Below are 24,419 nucleotides of genomic sequence, written 5' to 3'. Positions count from 1 at the left end.
TCTTCCCAGGCCATAGAAGGGAACAGGATTGGAAGTGGAGCAGCTGAGACTCGAACTGGAGCCCATATGGGATGCCAGCACTGCAAGCTGCAGCTTTACCTGCTACTGCTCGGTGCCGGCCCCATAACTGAAAAGTTTTACCTCTTTTCCAACATCTCCTCATCTTCCCTTCCCTCCAGCTCCTGGCCATCACCATTCTACTCTCTGGTTTTATGAATGCAACTGTTTTGTATTATATATATAAGTGATATCACACAGTATTTTTTTTTTTTTTTTTTTTGACAGGCAGAGTAGACAGTGAGAGAGAGAGACAGAGGGAAAGGTTTTCCTTTTCCTTCACCCTCCAATGGCTGCTGTGACTAGCGCCCTGCGGCCAGTGCACCGCGCTGATCCGAAGGCAGGAGTCAGGTGCTTATCCTGGTCTACCATCGGGTGCAGGGCCCAAGCACTTGGGCCATCCTCCATTGCACTCCTGGGCCACAGCAGAGAGCTGGCCTGGAAGAGGAGCAACCGGGACAGAATCCGGCGCCCGACCGGGACTAGAACCTGGGGTGCCGGCACCGCAGGCGGAAGATTAGCCTATTGAGCCGTGGCGCCAGCCCAGTATTTGTTTTTCTGTGTCTGGCTTATTTCACTCAGCGAAATGTCCTCCAGGACCATTCATGTTGTTGCAAAGGTGAGGATCTCCTTTTTAAAGGCTGAAGAATATCCCATTCTGTATATAGACCACATTTTCTTTATTCATTTGTTGCTGAACATTGAATTTGTTTCTCTATCTTGGCTATTGTAAATAATGCTGCATTGAACATGTGAGAGAAGATTTCTCTTCAAGACCCTGATTTCTATTCAAGAGTACTTCAAAAAGTTTGCAGAAAAACTAAATTAAAAGATAAATTTGGGCCGGCGCCGCGGCTCACTAGGCCTATCCTCCGCCTTGCGGCACCGGCACACCGGGAGACCAGGATAAGTACCTGGCTCCTGCCATCGGATCAGCGCAGTGCGCCAGCCGCAGCGCGCTGGCTTCGGCAGCCATTGGTGGGTGAACCAACGGCAAAAGGAAGACCTTTCTCTCTGTCTCTCTCTCACTGTCCACTCTGCCTGTCAAAGAAATAAAAATAAAAAATAAATAAATAAATAAATAAATTTATTTTCATGCACCAAATTTTGAAATTCATGCATTGATTTTTCAAAACATACATTTTCTTTCTTTTAATTTATTTGACAGGTAGAGTTATAGACAGTGAGAGAGAGAGACAGAGAGAAAGGTCTTCCATCCATTGGTTCACTCCCCAAATGGCCACTAAGGCCGGAGTTACGCCGATCTGAAGCCAGAAGCCAGGTGCTTCTTCCTGGTCTTCCATGTGGGTGTAGGGGCTCAAGCACTTGGGCCATCCTCCACTGCCCTCCTGGGCCACAGCAGAGAGCTGGACTGGAAGAGAAGCAGCCGGGACTAGAACTTGGCGCTCATATGGGATGCCAGCGCTGCAGGCAGAGGATTCACCAAGTGAGCCTGCCAGCCCCAAAAGATGCATTTTCATAAGCTTTTTGGAGACCTCTCTTATGCATGGACATAAAAATTTGTTTTACACCAAAATAAACGTTTAAAATTGTATTTTCCATAAATATTTTTGAAGTACCCTCATATACCCAGAAGTGGGATTTCTGGGGCATAGTAATTTTATTTATTTATTTTTAAACTTTTATTTATTTTCATTTTTTTTAATTTTTATTTTTGACAGGCAGAGTGGACAGTGAGAGAGTGAGACAGAGAGAAAGGTCTTCCTTTTTGCCATTGGTTCACCCTCCAATGGCCGCTGCAGCCGGCACGCTGTGGCCGGCACATCACGCTGATCCGAAGCCAGGAGACAGGTGCTTCTTCTGGTCTCCCATGGGGTGCAGGGCCCAAGGACTTGGGCCATCCTCCACTGCACTCCTGGGCCATAGCAGAGGGCTGGCCTGGAAGAGGGGCAACTGGGACAGAATCTGGCGCCCCGACCGGGACTAGAACCCAGTGTGCTGGCACCGCAAGGTGGAGGATTAGCCTATTGAGCCGCGGCGCTGGCCTATTTTCATTTTTTATTTGAAAACCAAAGAGACAGATCCTCCATCCACTAGTTTACTCTTAAAATGCCTACAACAGTTAGGGCAGAGCAAAAGAAGAGAGCCAGTAACTCAATCTGGATCTCCCACATGCTTGGGCAGAGTGCACATAATCAGAAAGCTGGATGGGAAGCAGAAGAGCCAGGACTCCTAGGCACTCTGAAATGGGATGTGGCTTTCCCAAGTGATGACTTACCCATTCTACCAAATGTCCACCTGCATTTTTCTGAATTTTTGAGGGGGTTCACACTGTTTTCTATCAATGGATATGCCAATTTACATGTCCACCAACAGTGTACCAGGATTTCCTATTCTCCACATTCTTCCATCATTTGTTATCTTTTGCTATGCAACTAAATTCGAACACACATTAATCCTTACAGCAAATTGGTTGGATGGAGCTGTACTCTCAATTTTAGATATGAGGAAATTTCTGCTCAAACTGCCTAAGTAACTTACTCAGTCTGGTATAGCCCCTAAAAATCGAGTCTAATAAAATCTCAGCCCATCTGATGGTAGTGCCTGAGAACCCCTATGCCTTCCTTTACAAAATACATCTGATGCAGCGTGGAATAGTCTTGTGATATTTGGATAGATTTGGCTTTTTATGAAGCCACAAGCCGTGTATTTAATGATTATAAAAATATATTTGATTAGAATATAATTGCTGGGGCTGACATTGTGACTCAGTGGGTTAAGCCACTACTTGGGACATCAGCATTCCATATTAGAGTACTGGTTCAAGTTCTGGTTGCTCAACTCTTGATCCAACTCCCTGAAGACAGCACAAGATGGTCAAAGTACTGGAGCCCCTGCCACCCTTGTATGAACCTGGATGGAGTTCCAAGTCCTTGGCTTTGGCCTGGCCCAGTCCTGTCAGTTTTAGCCATTTGGGGATTATGGAAGACTCTCTCTCTCTCTGTCTCTCTCTCTCTGTCTCTCTCTCTGTCTCTCTCTCTCTCTCCCCCTGTTCTTCCCCTCCCTCTTTGTCTCCTTGCCTTTCAAATAAGATAAATATATAAATAAATACATATTTTAAAAAAGAGAATATAATTGCATCTTTCTTAGTATTTCCTTTTTTCTGTCTTTTTGTTTACTCTTTCTCCACTTAGGATATTTGTAGAATTTTACTGCTGATCTTCAACTTCTCCTGTGGCCTGTCTCACATTTTGCTCTCAGCTGTTATAAGCAATAAATAATTTCTTTCAAATTCTGTTGATAAGCCAGGCCACAAATGCTGTGAACAGACCTAGCTGATTTTCATGTGGCAGTCTAATTAGGAAATCATAAAGAAATCTCAGATGCACAGCAGTTCTTTAAAAAACTTCAAAAAACTCTTCTTCAAAAAACTCATGGAGAAACATAGTCCATGTCCTAAAAGAAAGAAGCTGTCAACCCAGAATAGAAAACTTTACCCAGCAAAGCTCTCATTTGTAGATGAAAGAGAAATGAAGACGTTCCAAAACAAACAGAAATTGAAAGAATTTGTTACCACTTGTCCAGCTTTACAAATGATTCTTAAAGATGTACTACATGCAGAAACAGAACATTAGTCATCAGTCATTGTTATAAAAGAATGTGAAGGCAGAAGATCTTCTGTTAAAAGTACAAAGGAAATCCAAAGCAAACAATAGGAATATTTATGGAAAAATGATGGGAACAAATAGTTACTTATCAATAATAACCTTAAATATAAGTGGCTTAAATTCTACAATTAAAAGATATTGACTGGCTGAATGAATTAAAAAAACAAAACCCATCTTTTTGCTGCCTACAGGAAATGTTCCTCACCAACAAAGACACATGCAGAATGAAAGTGAAAGGATGGAAAAAGGATCCCATGCTAATGGAGAGCAAAAATGAGCAGGTGTAGTCATCTAATATCAGACAAAATACAACTTTAACACAAAAACTATTGAAAGAGACAAAGAAGGGCACTTTTTTTTTAATGAGTAAGGGATCAATTCAACAAGAAGATGTGGTGATATTAAATGGTATGTACTCAATTACAAGGCATCTGGCTATTTAAAAGAAATGTTAATGGATGTAAAGGGAGACATAGACTCCAATACAGTAGTAATGGCGGATTTCAACACCCCAGTTTCAGTGATGGACAGACCAACTAGACAGAAAGTCAACAAGTATACAACAGAGCTAATATACACTGTGGACCAAATGGACTTAACTGATATCTACAGAACCATTCATCCCACAGTTGCAGAACACACATTCTTTTCATCAGTGCATGGAACTTTCTCCAGGATAGACCTTATACTAGGCCATAAAGCAAGTCTCAATGAGTTACAAAAAATTGAAATCATACCATGCATCTTTTCTGATCAAAATGGAATGGAGCTGGAAATTAACAACTCAATCCCATCAAGGTGGCATGTACCAATGCCATCTCACTAGTCCAAGTGATCAATTTCAGTTCACAATTGATCACACTGATAGGTCTAAGAGTCAAAGGGATCACACAAACAAGACTAGTGTCTGCTGATACTAACTGATAGAATCAAAAAGGGAGAGAATGATCCATCATGGGAAGCAGGATACACAGCAGACTCATAGAATGACAGATGTCCTAAATAGCACTCTGGCCTCAGAATCAGCCCTTAAGGCATTTGATCTGGCTGAAGAGCCCATGAGACTATTTTAGGCATGGAAAGCCAAGACACTCTGGAAAAAAAAAAAGAAAAAAAAAGAAAACGTAAATGAAAGATCTCTGCAAGTGAGATCCCAGTGGAAAGAACAGGGCCATCAAAGAAGGAGGTACTTTTCTCTGAAAGGAGGAGAGAACTTCCACTTTGACTACGACCCTGTCAGGATAAGAGCGAAGTCAGTGAACTCAAAGGCTTCCATAGCCTTGGCAACTCATGACTAGAGCCTAGGGAGATTACTGACACCATAAACAAGAGTGTCAATTTGTTAAGTCAACAACAGGAGTCACTGTGTACTTACTCCTCATGTGGGATCTGTCCTTAATGTGTTGTCCAACGTGAAGTAATGCTATAACTAGTACTGAAACAGTATTTTACACTTTGTGTTTCTGTGTGGGTGCAAACTGATGATATCTTTACTTAATATATACTAAATCGATCTTCTGTATATAAAGATAATTGAAAATGAATGTGAATGGAATGGGAGAGGGAGTGGGAGATGGGAGGGGTGCGAGTGGGAGGGAAGTTATGGGGGGGGGAGAGCCAATGTAATCCATAAACTGTACTTTGGAAATTTATATTTACTAAATAAAAAGAATACAAAAAAAAAAAGAATTTCTAGAACATATGCAAATACATGGAGACTGAGCAACATGCTCCTGAATGAACAGGATCATTGTGTGGGGAGCAACTCGGACTACACTAAGTTACTGGAATTAAGACTTATTCTATGCATCTGCTCTCCCGCAATATGGCGCTGAGAAGGGAGAAACAGCTTCTACACAGCTGCCTCCAGTTCAACCAATAAACTGTAGGACCTACTCCTGATTGGAGGAGAGCAGCGTACTCGGCGTGTGGGTAGCAGAGTTGGGATTGGTGGAAGAGGACTATAAAGGAGGAGAGAGACAACATGCACGGGGAACATCTATCTGAAGGAACACCTGTGCAGCCCCCGAGAGAGCCGGCCGGCGGTGTGCCGCTCCCCCGCGGAAGTGGGGAAAGTGGCTAGGGGGAACCGCCCTTCCACGGAGGTAGAAGGGATGGTAGCCAACCCGGGAAGAACCAGCAGCAAACCCGGGGAGGGCCGAGCAGACCAAAGAACAGCGCAGGGTCCTGTGTCGTTCCTCCACGAAGACGGGGAGCGACACATTGAAGAAATCAAAAGTGAAATAAAAATTTTCTGGAAATGAGTGAAGATGACAATACAACATATCAAAATTTATGGAATACAGCAAAAGCAGTGTTAAGAGGGAAGTTTATGGGGCTGGTGCTGTAGCATAGCGGGTAAAGCTACCACCTGCAGTGCTGGCATCCCATATGGGCACCGGTTCAAGTCCTGGCTGCTCCACTTCCTATCCAGCTCTCTGCTATGGCCTGGGAAAGCAGTATAAGATGGCCCAAATCCTTGGGCCCCTGCAACTGTGTGGGAGACCCAGAAGAAGCTCCTGGCGCCTGGCTTCAGATCAGCGCAGCTCTGGCTGTTGCAGCCAATTGGGGAGTGAACCAGCGGATGGAAGACCTCTCTCTCTCTCTACTTCTCCTTTTTCTGTGTAACTCTGACTTTCATATAAATACTAAAACAAACTTTTTAAAGAGGGAAGTTTATAATAATTGGTGCCTACTTCCAGAAATTGGAAAGATACCAAATAAATGAGCTATTAATGCATCTCAAGGACCTAGAGGCAAACCAAACCCAAAAGTAGGAGGAGGAAAGAAATAATTAAAGTTAAAGAAATAAGCAAGATGGAAACAAAAAAATTACAAAAGATCAGTGAAATGAGGAGCTGTTTTTTTGAAAAAATAAACAAAATGGATATACCATTGACCCCACTAACAAAAAAAGGGAGAAGATTCAAATCAATAAAATCAAAGAAGAAAAAGGTGATATAACAATGGCTACCATAGAAATAAAAAGAATCATTCGGAATTACTAGGAATAGCTATATGCTAACAAATTGAAAAATCTACAAGTAATAGATTCCTGGACACATGTAATCTCCTAAAATTGAGTCATGAAAACATAGAAAACCTAAACAGACCAATAACTAAAATGGAGATTGAATCAGTAATGAAGATCCTCCCAACAAAGTAAAGTCCAGCACTGGATGACTCCACTGCTAAATTCTACCAGACTTTTAAAGATGAACTATTCCAATTCTTCTCAAACTATAAAAAAATTGAAAAGGAGGAAGTCCTCCAAACTCCTTCTATGAAGCCAGCATCACTCTTAATTCCAAAACCAGAAAAAGATACAACAAAGAGGACTATAGACCAGTATCACTGATAAACAGAAATATAGAAATACTCAACAAAATACTAGGTAGTCGAATCCAACAATACATCTAAAAGATCATTCACTGGACCAAGTGTGATTTATCCCTAGTATGCAGGGATGGTTCAACATATGTAAATCAATAAATGTGATACATCATATTAGCAAACTGAAGAGTAAAAGCTATATGATTATCTTAATAGATGCAGAGAAAGCATTTGATAAAATACCACATCCTGTCATGATAAAAACCCTAAGTAAATTTGGTATAGAAGGAACATTCCTCAAGACAATCAAGGCAATCTATGACAAACCTACAACCAGAATCATGTTGAATGCGGGAAAGTTGGAAGCATTTCCACTAAGATCTGGAACCAGAAAAGGATGCCCACTTTCACCATTGGTATGCAGTATAATCCTGGAAGTTTTAGCCAGAACCATTAGGCAAGAAAAAGAAATTAAAGGGAAACAAATTGGAAAGGAGGAAATCAAATCATCCTATTTGTAGATGGCATTATTCTCTATGTAGGAGAACCAAAAGACTCCACTAAGACACTATTGGAATTCATAAGAGAGTTTGGTAAAGTTGCAGGATATAAAATCAACTCATAAAAGTCAATGGGCTTTTTATACACAAACAATGCCTTGGCTGAGAAAGAAGTTGTAAGATTAGTCCCATTCACAATAGATACAAAAAATTCAAATACCTTAGAATGAATTTAACCAAGGATGTGAAAGAACTCTATAATTAAAATTATAAAACATTAAAGAAAGGAATAGGGCACAAAAAATGAAAAAAATCTTCCATGTTTGTGGATTGGAAGAATTAATAGCATCAAAATGTCCATACTACCAAAAGCATTTTACAGATTCCATGCAATCCCAATAAAAATAGCAACAACATTCTAGATCTAGAAGAAAATGATGCTAAAATTCATATGAAGACACAAGAGACTCTGAATAGCTAAAGTAACTTTAAACAACAAAAACAAAGCTGGAGGCATCAAAATACCAGATTTCAAGACATACTACAGGGCAGTTATAGTCAAAAAACCTGATACTGGCACAAAAATAGACCTATAGACCAATGGAACAGAATAAAAATCCCAGAAATTAATCCACACATATCCATCCAACTAACCTTTGACAAGCTGAAATCAATCCCTGGAGAAAGGATAGTCTCTTCAACAAATGGTACTGGGAAAATTGGATCTATGTTAGCAGAAGTATGAAACAAGACTGCTACCTTATACCTTATACAAAAATCAACTCAAAATGGATCAAGGTTCTAAATATATGACCTGATGCCATCAAATTACTAGAGGAAAACACTGGGGGAAACTCTGCAGACATTGGTGTATGCAAAGACTTCTTGGAAAAACCCCAGAAGCATAGGCAATAAAAGCAAAAATAGACAAATGTGATTACATCAAGCTAAGAAGCTTCTGCACTGCAAAGGAACAACAAAGTGAATAGGCCACCTGACAAAATGGGAGAAAATATTTGCTAACTATGCAACTGATAAAGGGTTAATATCTAGACTCTATAAGCTCAAGAAACTCAACGACAACAAAACAAACAATCCAGCTAAGAAATCAGTAAAGGACATGAACAGGAATTTTTCAAAGGATGAAATTCAAATGGCCAACAGACATGTGGACAAATGCTCAAAATCACTAGCCATCAGGGAAATGCAAATCAAAACCACAATGAAGTTTCACCTCACCCCAGTTAGAGTGGCTGTCATACAGAAATCAGCAAATGCTGGTGAAAATGTGGGGGGAAAAGGTACCCTAACCCACTATTGGTGGGGTAGTACAACAAATGTGGAATACAATAGGGAGATCCCTCAGTGATTTGAATATAGTATGATAACCCAGCTATCCCATTCCTGGGAATTTATCCAAAGGAAATGAAATCAGAATATAAAAGAGTTATTTGTACCCCCATGGTTATTGCAGCTCCTTCACAATAGCTCAGATATGGAATAAACCCAGATGTCTTTCAACTGATGACCAGATAAAGAAAATGTGGTGTGTGTATATATATATATATATATATATATATATATATATATATATATATAAAATATGGAATACTATTCAGCTATAAAAAGGATGAAATTCTGTTTTTTGCGTCAAAATGGATGCAACTGGAACCCATTATGCTTAGTGAAATAAGGCAATTCAGAAAGACAAATACCATATGTTTTCTGATATGTTGAAGCTAATATAGAATACAAAAATGTATAGGAATGAAATGGTCAGTTTGGGATATGATTGTCATTTTTAGCTTATGTTTATACTCCTTTGCAACTTTGGCCTTCTTCCTTTTTACTTGTTGAATATTATAATTAGTGGTGAATTAAATCTGTGAATACAGACTGGATTAAAATTATGTCTTCATAAAAACTGATGAAGAGAGGGGAGGGAAGGAGGAGGTTTTGGGGGAGCAGGGGATTGAAGGGAGTGTGGTTGTCTTCTTAGAACTGTACCTATGGAATGCATAAAAGGTGTTCTTTTCATATTAGTAGAAAATTTTTATAAAAAGCTCATAGAAAATGGGTGGAATGAAAAATTATGCATGGGTTTCAAAACTGTTTTACACCAAAACAAATTTATCTCTTAATTCTATTTTCCATGAACTTGTTGTCTTATTCTTGTATATCACAATAGTTACAGAGAATGTCCTGATTTCTAAGTGCCTGAACTGTGTTAAGAGTTGAACAGACATTATTTTATTTACTCTTCTTAGAGGGGCTCAGAGGCATAGTGGTTAACAACATGAACTTGAAGCCAAACTAATACTTCCTGTGGCTCCTGCACAAGCAATGGAAAGTTTCCATTTCCATTTCTGTAAAATGGGAATAACAGTGCTTCACATAGAGCTGAAGTAATAAATGAGCTAGTTAATTTACTCAAAGCCCTTAAACGAGTTCTCAGCATAGAGATAGCATTCAGTATACCTTGAATTTAATTATTCTAATTGCACTACAAGATAGGTACTATTATTAGGATATTTAACAGTATAGGATAAATGGATGCTTAGAGATGGCACATGCCAAAGGCAGGGTTTTTATGGTTTGTTTTATTTATTTGATTGATTTATTTGAAAAGGAAAGAGATTTACCATCACCTGGTTCACTCCCCAAATGCTGCAACACACTCAAACTAGACCAGTCCAAAACCAGGAGCCAGGGATCTCAGTCTAGGTCTCCTATGTGGGTGGTAGAGACCCAATTACTTGAGCTGCCACCTGCTGCCTCCTAGGGTGCACTTTAGCAGTAAATTGGAACCAGAAGCAGAGGTGGGACTCGAACGCAGGTGCTCCAATATGGGATGTGGGTGACCCTCTTAATCGCCAAGCTGAATACCTGTACCCACAGGGAGGCTTCGAAAACAGGGTGGTTTGGCTTCGGATTCTGTGCTCTGTACCTCATTGCTGCCCTGCCTTTAGGTACAAGATTTAATAGAGGGGACAGAAGAACTTGTGGGGTCACAGCAAGCCCTCTGGCTACCTCGTATGGCCTGATTCCTTGATGACTCCCTGGAGGGGTAAAATGGGAGGAAATCTGGTCAAGAGCTGGCTGAGAATCAGGGTGAGAATTTTGGGGCTTCTCCTACCCAGTGGGTGATATGAGTAACACAGATCATCTCGGTGTCAGGAGACTCACTGTCAGGAGACTCCTCCAGTGAGGGTGGGTGTTCAGATGCAGTGTAGGAGCTGGGAGCCCTCACACACCTCAGCCCTTCCTGCCTCTGGGAACACAAATACACTCCACAGACACCAACTACATAAATCTGCCTCCGCTACTCACAGCCTCCCAGAAACCACCTAGTGGACCTGTCAGGCTATTGGATGTAATTAGAGGTATTGAGTTTCTGCTGTGAATCTTCTCAAAAATCTTCTGAATTACTCATTTTTTTTTTTTTTGGACAGGCAGAGTGGACAGTGAGAGAGAGAGACAAAGAGAAAGGTCTTCCTTTGCTGTTGGTTCACCCTCCAGTGGCCGCCGTGGCCGGCGCGCTGCGGCCGGCGCACCGCGCTGATCCGATGGCAGGAACCAGGTGCTTCTCCTGGTCTCCCATGCGGGTGCAGGGCCCAAGGACTTGGGCCATCCTCCACTGCACTCCCTGGCCACAGCAGAGAGCTGGCCTGGAAGAGGGGCAACCAGGACAGAATCCGACGCCCCGACCGGGACTAGAACCCGGTGTGCCGGTGCCGCAAGGCAGAGGATTAGCCTAGTGAGCCGCGGCGCCAGCTTCTGAATTACTCATAATTATCCTATTCAAGAAATGAGGGAATTAGGGCTCAGAGGAATAAGGGAAATTGTCCAGCATCATTGGACAGCTTGTAACTGGACAACCAGGATTCAAATGTTGACCTATATCTTACTTAATCTATTAAGTCCCAGGCTTTCAATTCTGCAGATATTCCATTGGAATTGACACAGGTACATTAAAATATGTTGGGAATAATAATCTTGAGCTTATATCTTTATTATCACTAAGAATAAAATACAAGGGCCAGTGTTGTGGTGTGGAGGATTAAGCTGCCACCTGCAATGCTGGCATCCCATATGGATACTGATTTGAGACCCAGCTGCTCCACTTCTGATCCAGCTCCCTGGTAATGTGCCTGGGAAAGCAGCAGAGGATGGCTCAAGTACTTGGGCTCCTGAACTCATGTGGGAGACCCGGAAGAAGCTCCAAGCTCCTGGCTTTGGTCTGGCACAACCTTGGTCATTGTGGCCATTTGGAGAGTGAACCAGTAGATGGAAGATCTCTCTCTGTCTCTTCCCTCTCTGTAATTCTGCCTTTCAAATTAAAAAAATTGAAAAATGAACGAAAATACATATTGTCTTGAAAATAGGACACAGGGACAATGTAGTATCTTTTGCATATACAAGCCATCCTGCAAATAGGATATTGGACAAATATGATACCTGCTCGTATGATACACAACATACAAAGAAGTGACTTTCATGACTCGTTCAACAATTACTTTTGGTGGAAAAGATTAAACCATTTCAAGAGGTTACATCACATTTTTAACAGTGTGTCAAGAGGTTATATCACATTTTTAACAGTGTGTTGTCAGTTTCACATGACATAGCTTGTTTTGACATCATTGCTGTCCTTGCCATTTGAGAATAATATGGCTTTCTCACGTCAAAACTGACATCATCTTGGACAGTAGTAAACCCAGGAGTACCATGCTTTCATTGTCCTGTTGGTTCCTCATTGCATCGTTTTAGGTGTGCTAAACAGATGCCTATTTTGAAACCCAACAAATTTATAAGATTGTTCCTGCCTTTGTTCACAAACTTGTGGATAACCCATGCATTTAGGAGACACAGGCCAATTATTTGAATGAACCAAAGCCAATACCATTTTTTTACCTCTAGAGAAGTAGACTATTTGGAAACTAAACAATCAGACTCATCCAAACCACCACTGAAATTGTAGGTTCCCAGTACCTTTGGATGAGGTGCATTGGCTCTGATCTTTATTTCTTTTGTCCATCGTTGAACTTTGCCAAGTGATTCTACTGTATCACAGTTTATTCCAACAAGGACACACTTATTATCTAACCACTTTAAAAGGAGAATTTCATTATTTATATTGAATTTGTAAGTATATCATAACCAGTGAATAGACTGTCAAAAAAGCAGCGATTGTGGATTCTCCATCACTTTGAGCCTTTGTTTTATCTTACTCTCATGCACACAGGCCAAAGCTCATCAACAAATAACCACAAGTAGCAACATGTTAGAGTCTTCAGGTAGCAGTGCAGTACACCACACATTACTGTGCGGTATACATTGTCTCAATGTCCTATTTATAGAACAGCTACTTTTTTTTTCCTACAGGGGAAAATGAGAATGCATTTTCATGTTTCCCACAATGTGGAAATCACAGGGGTCAGCACATCTGGAATGCAATGGATAAGCCTCACCTTGAAAAACCACCTTCATGATCATTATATTTCCCCTGCCATGTAAGTATAGAAGAGCTATTTTCAAATATTGATAATTTGAAATTGAGTGCATTCCTCATAATAAAATGAAAACTTAATTCTAGAAAATAATTTAATGAATGCTTTTCTTATGTACAAATCACTTATATGTGTGATCTTTTGTTAAGTTGAACATTTAATAAAAATTTTTGTGGGCTAATGCTGTGGCATAGTGGATTAAGTCTCCACCTGCAGTAGTGACATCCCATATGGGTGCCAGTCTGTGTACTAGCTGCTCCACTTCAGATTTAGCTCCCTGCTAATGCACCTGGGAAAGCATTGGAAGATGGCCCAGGTTCTTTGGCCCCTGCACCATGTGGGAGACCTGGATAAAGCTCCTGGCCTTACCGTGGCCTAACCCTGACAATTGTGGCAATTTAGGGAGTGAAACAGCTGATGGAAGACCTGTTTCTGTCTCCCTCTGCCTCTCCCTCTCTGTGGCTCAGACTTTCAAATGAATAAGTAAATCTTTGAAAACTTTTTTTTTTTGCAGTAAAGGTTATATCATTTTCAAAAGGAATTTTAAAATATTTTCAAATTATATAATTCACCTATTACTTTTTATTATTTATTTTTTAAGAGATTTTATTTATTTATTTGAGAGGTAGAGTTACAGACAGAAAGAAGGAGAGACAGGGAGAAAGGTCTTCCATCCATTGGCCCACTCCCCAGATGGCCGCAATGGCTGGAGCTGTGCCGATCCAGAGCCAGGAACCAGGTGCTTGTTCCCAGTCTCCCATGTGGGTGCAGGGGCCTAAGCACTTGGCCCATCTTATACTGCCTTCCCAGGCCACAGCAGAGAGCTGGATTGGAATAGGGGCAGCTGGGACTAGAACCGGCGCCCATATGGGATGCCGGCACCTCAGGCGGAGGATTAACCTGCTGTGCCATGGCGCCAACCCCACACCTATTACTTTTCTCAAAAGAATAGAACTCTAAAAACATAGCATTTATTTCATAGTTATCATCTGGTATATTTATTGTTCAATTTTTTAAAAATTTATTTATTTATTTATTTATTTATTTATTTATTTATTTTTGACAGGCAGAGTGGACAGTGAGAGAGAGAGAGAGAGAGAGAAAGGTCTTCCTTTGCCGTTGGTTCACTCGCCAATGGCCGCCACGGCCGGCGCACTGCGCTGATCCGATGGCAGGAGCCAGGTACTTATCCTGGTCTCCCATGGGGTGCAGGGCCCAAGCACTTGGGCCATCCTCCACTGCACTCCCTGGTCACAGCAGAGAGCTGGCCTGGAAGAGGGGTAACCGGGACAGAATCCGGTGCCCCGACTGGGACTAGAACCCAGTATGCCAGCGCTGCAGGCGGAGGATTAGCCTATTGAGCCATGGCGCCGGCCTATTGTTCAATTTTTAAAAACTTTTTTTAAACATTTATTTTGAATGTCAGAGTTACAGAGAGGGAGACACAGAGAAAGAGATTTTTCCATTCTCTGGTTCACTCCTCAGATGACCACAACAGCCAGTGATGGGCCAGGCTGAAACCAGGAGCTTCTTCCAGGTTTCCCACATGGGTGGCAGCGGAGTATGTACTTTGGCCAGCCTCTGCTGCTTTCTCAGGCTATTAGCAGAGGGCTGGATTGGAAGTAGAGCAACCAGCACCCATATGGGATGCCAGAGTGGCTGGAGGTAGCTTTACCTGCTATGCTATAATGCCAGCCCCTCAATTTAATTTTTTATAGTTGCTATATATATATGTGTGTGTATGTATATATATGTATATGTATATATATATGTGTGTGTGTGTGTGTGTATATATATATATATATATATATCCCAAACCCATGTTCCTTTTACTGCTCAAGGTTGTTTCTTTGGTGTGGGAATTTTACAAACATCTTCTAGTCATTTTTCCTGCCTCTGTCTATGACCATCTCATTTCATGTTACTGATTTTATCCAAAAGCAAGAACATGTTTTGAAATTCTTGAGTAACATTGAAATTAAGTATTCAGATGTAAGAGTTTGTACTTCTGTGTTACCTGTGAATCGTTATTTCTCCACACTGTCTCTTTCTTTTCCTACCTCATGTGTTTGGATTCTTAGTCTTTTCAGGGGTTTTTGCATAAAATTTCTATAGGCAAATTAGTTCTGATAGCCTTGTAATAGGGGAAGGAAGTTACTTTGGGGCTCATGAAAATGTATAATGAAAAGACTTTCATAGAGTTCTCTGCAAGGTATACCTAATTTTGTAAGTAAAATAATCAATACAGTAGCAACATTAAAAATGATCAGTGTTTTTGCTGTTTCAAGCTTTTGCTATTTTAAGCAAATTGTCCGTTTTTATATGACAAAGCCTATGAGATAGTTACAAGTCTAGATCTTCCACCTCTGTCTTTTCAGTGCTGCTAAAGAGGGGACTCAGTGGTAGACTTGTGGCCAAGGTCAAGCACTTGGGTCTCTGTCACCTACATGGGAGACCCAGATGGAGTTCTGAGCTCCCAGCTTCAGCCTTGTCCAACCCTGGCTGTCGTGGCCATCAGGACAGTGAATCAATGGATGGAAGATCTCTGTTTCTCTCCCTGTCTCTTTGCCTTTCAAATCAAAGTGGAAATAAGTAAATTAATAATTTTCAAGTTAAAAGAAGGGGCTGAAATCTATTCTTCCACCCTCCTAGCTCTGACTCTCCCCTTCCTGTGGATGTTAAACATGCTGCCTGTGGTAGGTGTTTGTCAGGCCTTTGAATAACATCTCACTGTGATGATCAACTTGTAGGGCATACTCTGAGGTCTGGCATCAGACAGCCTTGTAGTTTGAACCTAGCTGTGCTACATGTGGCAGCACAAATCTATGAGCCACATTCCTATTGAAATATAGCTGGTGACTTCACCCTTTAATGTTGAAATGGTTTTACTTTCCTTTGCTAGCAAGGTTGGTTAATAACGGTGTTACTTTTGTTTCTGTAAGACATTCATATACACACATGTATGTATAGTAGGACTTCAGAAATTTAATGGAAAATAGAAGTAAAAGGATAAATTATTTTGGTGCAAAAAATTTTTGAAATCCACATATAGTTTTTCATAACATCATGCAATTTCCATGAACTTTTTGAACACTCTGTGTGTGCATGCTTGTACATTTTGAAATTTGAAAGCAATAATTTTCACAACTAGTCTATTTCAGGAATGTAACATTAAATCTCTGCCAACCCTACCTCCAGTGACCATCCCCCTCCTCCAGTTTCACATAAATAGCAAATACTGTGTAGCATTTTATCTGCAGGAAACACTGTTCCGTTGCAGGATTAACAACTGTATTTGATTTTTTTTTAACTTGAGAAGTTTAAAAATTTTCTATGCTTTACAAACAGAAAAAAAACAAAATCCAGAAGAACCTGTCTCTGTGATAACGTCACCCATGAAAACTGAGTTTCAGACTCTAACTTCTTGAGAAACAAAGGCTGCTGGATTTAGCATTCAGATCTCACTTTCATTCAACAGAATTGTCTGTTTAAACTCAGGCTTTCCCTTGAGATAGTGATTCCACCAGGGGAAGCAATATGTGAAATTTTTTTCAAGAAAGTTTTTGTGTGAAATTGTGACTCCTGCCAGAGATGTCATATGTTTTAGTTAACTTTCTTCCCAGGAACTAGGAAAATTTCCCAAGCCCCAGATAAATACAGCTGGAATGCTATTCAGAAGTCAGTAGCATGGGGCTGAAGAGACTGAATTTTACATCCTTCATTTGTTTCTGGTTGAAATAAGCCTTCATTCTATTTTCCTTAAGGCGGAAGCCCAATTCACTTTGAAGATTATACAGCCTTATTCCATCCGAAGAAAATGATTAAGATTTTTGTCCCTGCTATTATAATTTATATCATTATAAATTGAACTAAGAAAGGTGATGGCTCTACTGGATTCCTTCCAGAGCTCCCTAAGGGATCAAAATGTACAACTGACTCTTTTTTTTTTTTTTTTTTTTTTTGACAGGCAGAGTGGACAGTGAGAGAGAGAGACAGAGAGAAAGGTCTTCCTTTGCCGTTGGTTCACCCTCCAATGGCCGCCACGGAGGCGCGCTGCGGCGCACCGCGCTGATCTGGTGGCAAGAGCCAGGAGCCAGGTACTTATCCTGGTCTCCCATGGGGTGCAGGGCCCAAGCACCTGGGCCATCCTCCACTGCACTCCCTGGCCACAGCAGAGAGCTGGCCTGGAAGAGGGGCAACCGAGACAGAATCCGGCGCCCCGACCAGGACTAGAACCCGGTGTGCCGGCGCCTCTAGGCGGAGGATTAGCCTAGTGAGCCACAGCGCCGGCCACAACTGACTCTCCATAAGATCTTCTGTTTCTGCCTCTTCCTCCTCATGCCTTCAGCGTTGTAAGCTCTGCCACCATGCTGTTGATTAGCTACTCTGCGCGTAGGCATGCTGCAGTAATTAATGCTCCCCATGTTTACTCACAGGAACTACAACACTAGCAAGTATCCTTCACAATATCAAGGAGAAATTATAAATTGTGTTCAGTGCAGCTTTAGAGCAGTTTCACATCTGATTTAAAGCTCCCTGGGGAGAGTGGGCCGGAGCTGACTCCTACTGGCTTGTGAGGACGGTTGTTGAACGGTAAGAAATTTTGCCAGCCAGATGTTAAACCTTTGAAATTGGGTCACAGTGGGAGTATTTATACGACAGAAATTAGCATCTACTAAAAATCAGGCCTCTCCACCTCCATCCCATTCAACCAGTTTATCAGCACCATTAAGACTGAGTCATTCAATTAATATCGGTTGGCTAGAACAGCACCTCTCACTCATGCTGGACAGGAATTCACTGGTGAATCTTCCTAAGCTGAAAAGTCAGCTAAGACCTGTATTAGTGTCCTGTGGCTGCTATAACCACTGCCCACAGACATGGCGACTTAACACCATCTAAATGTATTTTCACATTTTTTAGATGCCAGAGGTCTAGATTATAGGACTGAAGTCTAGATGTCAGCAGCGTTGTCCACCTCCAGGAGCTCTAGGAGAGCATTTGTTCTCTGCTTTTCCAGCTGCTGTTGTTTTCTTGCATTCCGTAGCTTGTGACTGTGTCATTCCAGTCTTTAAAGGTCAGCGTCTTCAAGTCTCTCTCTGCTGTCTCTTCACTGTTGACGTGTTACCTCCCCACCACCACCCCTATCTCTCTTGAGTGTGAAATATCCCTCTTCCTCTCTTTTCTAAGAACATTTGTGAGTGCACTGAGGATCCACTCTGATCGCCCGGGATTATCCTTCTCATCTCAGAACCCCTAACTTAATGTCATCTGCAAAGACACCGCCCCTCTTTGTCCCCCAAATATGATGACACTTTCAGATTCTGAAGAGTAGAGCTGGTATCTTTGGGAGGGCAAATTTTTAGCTTACTACAATACTCATCTCTACAGTCCCTTGCACATAGACACACCGCACTTGTGTAACATCCCTAATAAATGGCGAAGTTTTAATAATATCATCTTTATGGTAATGGCTGTTCTTTATTGAGTACCTCCTACATGCCAGCCAAAGTACTTAGCATGTGGGAATCTCTTCATCTCATTATTTCTCCTCCTCAAATCAAGAAATATGTGCTCAAATGTCACCAAAGCCTAAATTGATATGTCATGATACATATACCCTGTTTCCCTCCATCCTCCTCCTCAAAGCCATTCCCTGGGCTGTTCATAGAGCTTTTTCAGGGATCTCTTGTTATGTGTTGCCTACTCTGGTGTCCTAGTTTTATAGTTTCCAATCCTGTTCCTTGGTTACTCTTAGAGAACTTATTTCTGACATCAATGTGGGAATGATTAAGGGGATAATGCAAAGGATGTCTGTTGACTGGGAATGACCTCTTTGGTCTGCAAAGTCCCTGGCCAAGTGAATGGAAGGCTCTGGGCCATGGTCACTCCCTGGGTGAAACCATAACTGGCAATAGTATCTCTTAAGAGGTGATTTGAAGATGGCCATGAACCATGCCAGTGGGTGATAAGCCTGTGATTTTCTGTTCCGTAGTTTATGGAGTGCCTGCTTTCTAGCACATCTCTGCTAAGATGTCTGTGCAGCTCAGTGTTGGATTTTTAATAGTTTACACCAGAAGAAAAGAAGGAGAAGGGCACTAACGTTTGTTGACTGACCACTCTGCAGCAGGTTCTGTGCTGGGGTTGTACATACTGGGCAAAGGATGGTATAAAAATCTGAAAACATTTTCTTGTGTTATTCTTTGTAGTTACAATTAATCTGTTAGAACTATTTTAGAGATATAATATAGGAAGTCAGTTGTGTTTGGGTAGCACTTGTATATTTCTGTTAAAATATAATTATCAATTGTGAAAAAGTATTTGGATCTAGCCTATATGGTAGCTAGTGTTTTATGAAGGAATGCATAGCAAGTTTAGTCAGTTTTAGAAGTGTTCTAGAGCCCCTGTGTGACTTTGTTTACAGGCAGAAAAATGGACTCCTAAAAATTGGGCAGAGTTAGCAGTAACAGGCCAACAGCAGACTCGGGGAAGGTGATATTAGCTCCACTACTCTAGCTAAAAATTACTATTCTGTCAGAGCCTCGGGTTCTTTATGTGTAAAATTGTGATGATAATTCCTCCTTCCAGGATTTTTGGAAGGATCAAAGTAATTTGAAGTATATAACATGTCTAGCACATGTTAAATGTTCACAGATTGTAGTTTCATTGTCAATATTAGAAACTCTGCTGTAGGTTGGATGCTTGTGTCCTCTCCAAGTTCATGTGTTGAAACTGTACCCCCAGTGTTCTGGTGATTAGGATATGGGGACATTGGGAGAGAATTAGGTCACCTCAGGGACAAAACCCTCATGATCAGGATTAGTGCCCTTATAGCAGACCTCAGGCAACCTGCTTGCTCCTTCTGCCAAGCAAGGTTACAGAGGGAAGTAGGTAATCTTTTTTTTTTTTTTTTTTTTTTTGGACAGGCAGAGTTAGACAGTGAGAGAGAGAGAGAGACAGAGAGAAAGGTCTTCCTTTTTCTGTTGGTTCACTCCCCAAGTAGCCACTTCGCGCCGGCCGGCCGGTGTGCTATACCGATCCAAAGCCAGGAGCCAGGTGCTTCTCCTGGTCTCCCATGTGGGTGCAGGGCCCAAGGACTTAGGCCATCCTCCACTGCCTTCCCGGGCCACAGCAGAGAGCTGGACTGGAAGAGGGGCAACTGGGACAGAATCCGGCACCCCAACTGGGACTAGAACCCAGGGTGCCAGTGCTGCAGGCAGAGGATTAACCTAGTGAGCCGCCGCGCTGGGCCGAAGTAGCTAATCTACAGTCTGGAAGGTAGTCCTGCCCAGAATTTGACCACACTGGCATTCTGATCTCAGACTTCTAGCTTCTAGAGCAATGAGAAATAAAAGTCTGTCGCTTATAAACTGCTGAGTTACGGCATTTTGTTGTAGCAGTCTGAGTGTACCAATACAAGCTCAACACGAACAAATGTATTAACTGTGAGTTTCAGACAGAACACCATCTTGTTCTGGTCATTTGAGTAATGTTAATAGTACTTTCTGGTCTTAAATTTCCACTTCCACAATATAGAGCAATAAGATGTTAGCTTTTTCTCCTCTGGGGATCATTTCTGGCCTAACCAAGTGCCTGCCCTTTCCCTCTGGCAGAGCCTGTGAGTTCCTGCTCAGGTAGAGTGAGCCTCCCTCAAATCAGCCCTTGCTCCACGAGTATGCATCTCTCTACAGCACCACAGCTGTCTGCCCGAGAGCAAAGAGCTCATTTCTGAATCTTCACTGCCGAGCAGAATTCCTGAAACATGTAAGGAGCCTTAAATACTCACTGAACTGAATTTGATTAAAGTTTCAGTTTTTTGAAATGGAAAACAAACAAAAACAAATGGTGCACATTTTCTCTAAGGAAGCCTTCTCTCTTAGGAAAGGAGACTGATGCCATTGCTTTGTTTTTTACATTCCTTCCTGAACCCTGTTTACTTTGGCTTTTGGTTGACTCTTGGGACATGGAGAGGCAGGGTTCAATTTTTGTGACTTTAGACCCTGTTCTGAAAGATTAATTACAAGCATAATGGATATTGGTTTTTATTTCATCATTCTGTGACTCAGACTTGGGGGAGTTTTGGGCCAATATATTGGCAAGGGACTTTAGCCTCCCATCAGCACTATAAGCTAACATTTGAGGGCATTAGGGTAAACCTGTTATATACATAATATTATTGAATCTTTCCCACAATCCTACAAAGTAGTTATTATTATTATCTCTGTCTTACAGCTAAAGAAGCCTAGGTGCCCTGAGGAATTTGCTCAGGGTCATAGTAGGGCTAGTATTGAACCTGGATCTACAAGACTTTGAAGTCGCGTTTGAACACCGTGCTATACTGTGTGTAGACTCCGATGTTTTCTCAAACTACATTAAGGAAATGATTATGAGGAGGAAAAGGCAATTCAGTTTTTGACTAAATGCTAAATGAGCACCTACTAATCCTGTGGCTTTGCTAGATAACACTCTGAAAAAAAAAAAAAAGCAAGCAAGCAAACAGCACCTTCAGGGCCTCGAGAAGAGAGGCAAGTGAGGCACCTAGGGCGCAGCATTTAAGAAGGCACTCATTGTTAGGTGCCAACCTTGAACTTGAATGGCCTGCAATTCCACCAGTGTTTGCCTCACCCAGGTGATTTGCTTCTGGGGAGCTCAGAGTCCAACAAGGGCCCTATATCAGTATGGGTCAGACCAGGAGGGAGAAGCCATGTGGTGATTGGTGCAGAGAAAGTTTAATATAAAGAATCATTAACCAGCAGTCTATTGTTTAGAAAGTTGTGAGGATGTAGGGGCAGAGACTATGACAAGGGAAGCTAAGGAGTTTTGACCTTCAGGACAAGAGGGAGGACTTTGTTTCTCCCTTAGGGCTGGGCCTGAGTGAACATGACTTGCCCTATTTATTAGGCCACAGTGGACACTACAGCATTTCCTTTCAGTTCACCCCAGGCATTTAGACTATTTAAAAAATCCAAATAACGTCTCAGTCAAACCAACATTCCGAGAGAGAAATGTTTTAATGTCTTTCCCAGAATGGCCTTAAGGTCACAGAGAGAATATAAACAGACTGGGTAATGGTCCATAGATCTGGAGATTTATGGGAACACAGAAGTTTTGGCAAAGGCATATACAAATCTCAAGGAAAAGTCGAATTTAATTTAATTCAGAATTATACAAACCACACAGTGGAATTTGAATACAGATCAAATCACAATAGCTGTTTGTTATCTCGCATTTAAACTGTAGTAACAGGATTGCTTAAACAAATTCTCTTCCTTTCTAGAACTTCCAAAGTATTTCGTATTTGCATAATGATTACTCTCCAGCTATAGGGGAAATTCCCAAAGGGAAAGGCAGCACAGATGCATTTTGAGCTGAAACAACACGGCAAGGAGAGACAGGGAGTGTGCCAGGTCTCTACTCTGGGGCCTGCTCTCTCAGGAGAATTCTAAATAACAGTGGCCATCCTGTTGAATGTTAAACTGAGGACAGGATGTCCAAGAGAACATAGCCTCACATATTTGGATAATAATTGTATATACTAACTAGGCCAAAGGTACAGCACCAAATAAGGGATTGTATCATACTTCATATTTATGGAGTGGCAGATCTTGAGCATTTCATTTTTTTTTTCCTTTGGAAGATTTATTTATTTGAAAGACAGAAGGGGGAGGGAGACAAACACATACCCACACATACACGCACATAACTTCCCTCCTCTGGTTCACTCCCCAACTGCTTGTAGCACCTGGGGCTGGACCAGGCCAAAACCAGGAGCCTGGAACTCCATCTGGGTTTCCCACTTGGGTGAAAGGAACCCAAGAACTTGAACCATCATTTGCTGCCTTCTAGGCACATTAGCAGAAAGCTGGATAGGAAGCAGAGGAGCCAGAACTTGATCCCAGGCACTTTGATATGGGATGCGGGCATCCCATGCAGCAACTTAATCCACTGTGCTACAACATCTGCCCTTTAAACGTTTCAAGAAAGTTTTCTTCTAGTCTTTGAAAGGCTAAGTCCTTATTTTCAGAACCCTGGAAATCCACTTACCTCTGCTCTCATTCACCCATTCAGGTAGAGTTCTGCTGATTTTCTTTCATAGAGGGCCATCATGGCTGTTTATATTTGTGATTCTTCAGGCTCTGGGAAGCTTTCCACTGTGGAAAGGGCAGCAGGCTTCAAATGTACTCCTAGACCTCAGTATTGACCTGGATAGCAATGACTTGGACTAGACCCGGGGAAGAATCACCGAGAACTTTAATACCTGAGCCTGGATGCACCCCAGGCTAATTTAATGGACATCTTTGGCAGGTGAGTCCAGACCACTAGTATTTAAAACAACCTTTCCAAGTGATGCAAATATGCAACTAGAGGTTAAAAACATTTCTAGCTCTAATATGCAATGATATTGATGTCTTGACGAGGGACATCTTTGTGCATAAATCTTTGTGTGTTTTAAAAGGTGTTCTTAGTGGGCACACTGTCTTTGAGCGTCCACTGGATGAAAGCATCTGTATGTGTTTAGATGAAGTCTAAATGGGAGTACAAGAAAATGAAAAAAAAACATATTAGGGTACAGGGATATAGGATATTTTTGTTAGAATCCTAAAATATGTTGCTTTAGTAACAAAAACCCTCCAATAATTATTAAACACTCCTTCCTCACACTCCCTTTTTGCCCTTTTTGGTTTGGAGGTGTTCTTTCAGAAGATTATTGAAACCTGACCTCTGAATATATAAATATTTCTGTTATTTGGTTAGAGCTTGGTTTCTCAAGTAACTTTCTGTCTCTGTCTTCTGAAAGGATATTTCGTGAGAGAATTTGAAAGCTCTGGGTGGATATCAAAAATTTTCATTGCTGAAGGCTTAATATAATGTGGTGATTTGTTATGTACTCAATTATAAGGACTAAACATAACTCCTGACTCAGTTCTGAAACCTAATAGGAAACACATAGGTCATGGGTAATATTCATCAGCAATGGCCATCATAAATATTCATCTGTCTGTCTTCATTAGAGGGTTATTAATTTGTCAATGCACTTTATGGAGAAATGAAAGTGACATATTCTATCTGTATTTACTCCTCTTTGAAGATGGATTCATTTTTTTTCACTTTTATTTAATAAATATAAATTTCCAAAGTACAGCTTATGGATTACAATGGCTTCCCCCCCTCCATAACTTCCCTCCCACCTGCAACCCTCCCTTCTCCCGCTCCCTCTCCCATTCCATTCACATCAAGATTTATTTTCAATTCTCTTTATATACAGGAGATCAATTTAGTATATATTAAGTAGAGATTTCAACAGTTTGCACCCACACAGAAGCATAAAGTGAAAAATACTGTTTGAGTACTAGTTATAGCGTTAATTCACATTGAACAACACATTAAGG

General features: G+C 41.4%; 1 long non-coding RNA gene across 4 annotated transcripts in view; it reads left to right on the top strand.

The window, feature by feature from the left end:
• LOC103347699 (uncharacterized) overlaps positions 1 to 24,419 on the top strand; it is a 227,992-nt gene that overhangs the window by 65,217 nt on the left and 138,356 nt on the right. For 3 of the 4 annotated variants that reach the window (XR_016229454.1, XR_016229457.1, XR_016229455.1), the window contains one exon: positions 12,905 to 13,032. This is a non-coding gene — a long non-coding RNA (uncharacterized LOC103347699). Of the gene's footprint in view, positions 1 to 12,904; positions 13,034 to 24,419 lie in introns of those variants that run through there. The other variant, XR_016229456.1, reaches the window with a different exon arrangement.

The sequence above is a fragment of the Oryctolagus cuniculus genome, chromosome 2, assembly GCF_051225735.1.
Source record: "Oryctolagus cuniculus isolate XC-2025 breed Fujian yellow rabbit chromosome 2, ASM5122573v1, whole genome shotgun sequence".
Lineage (NCBI taxonomy): Eukaryota > Metazoa > Chordata > Mammalia > Lagomorpha > Leporidae > Oryctolagus > Oryctolagus cuniculus.
This window is presented reverse-complemented; position numbering and strand designations above follow the sequence as displayed.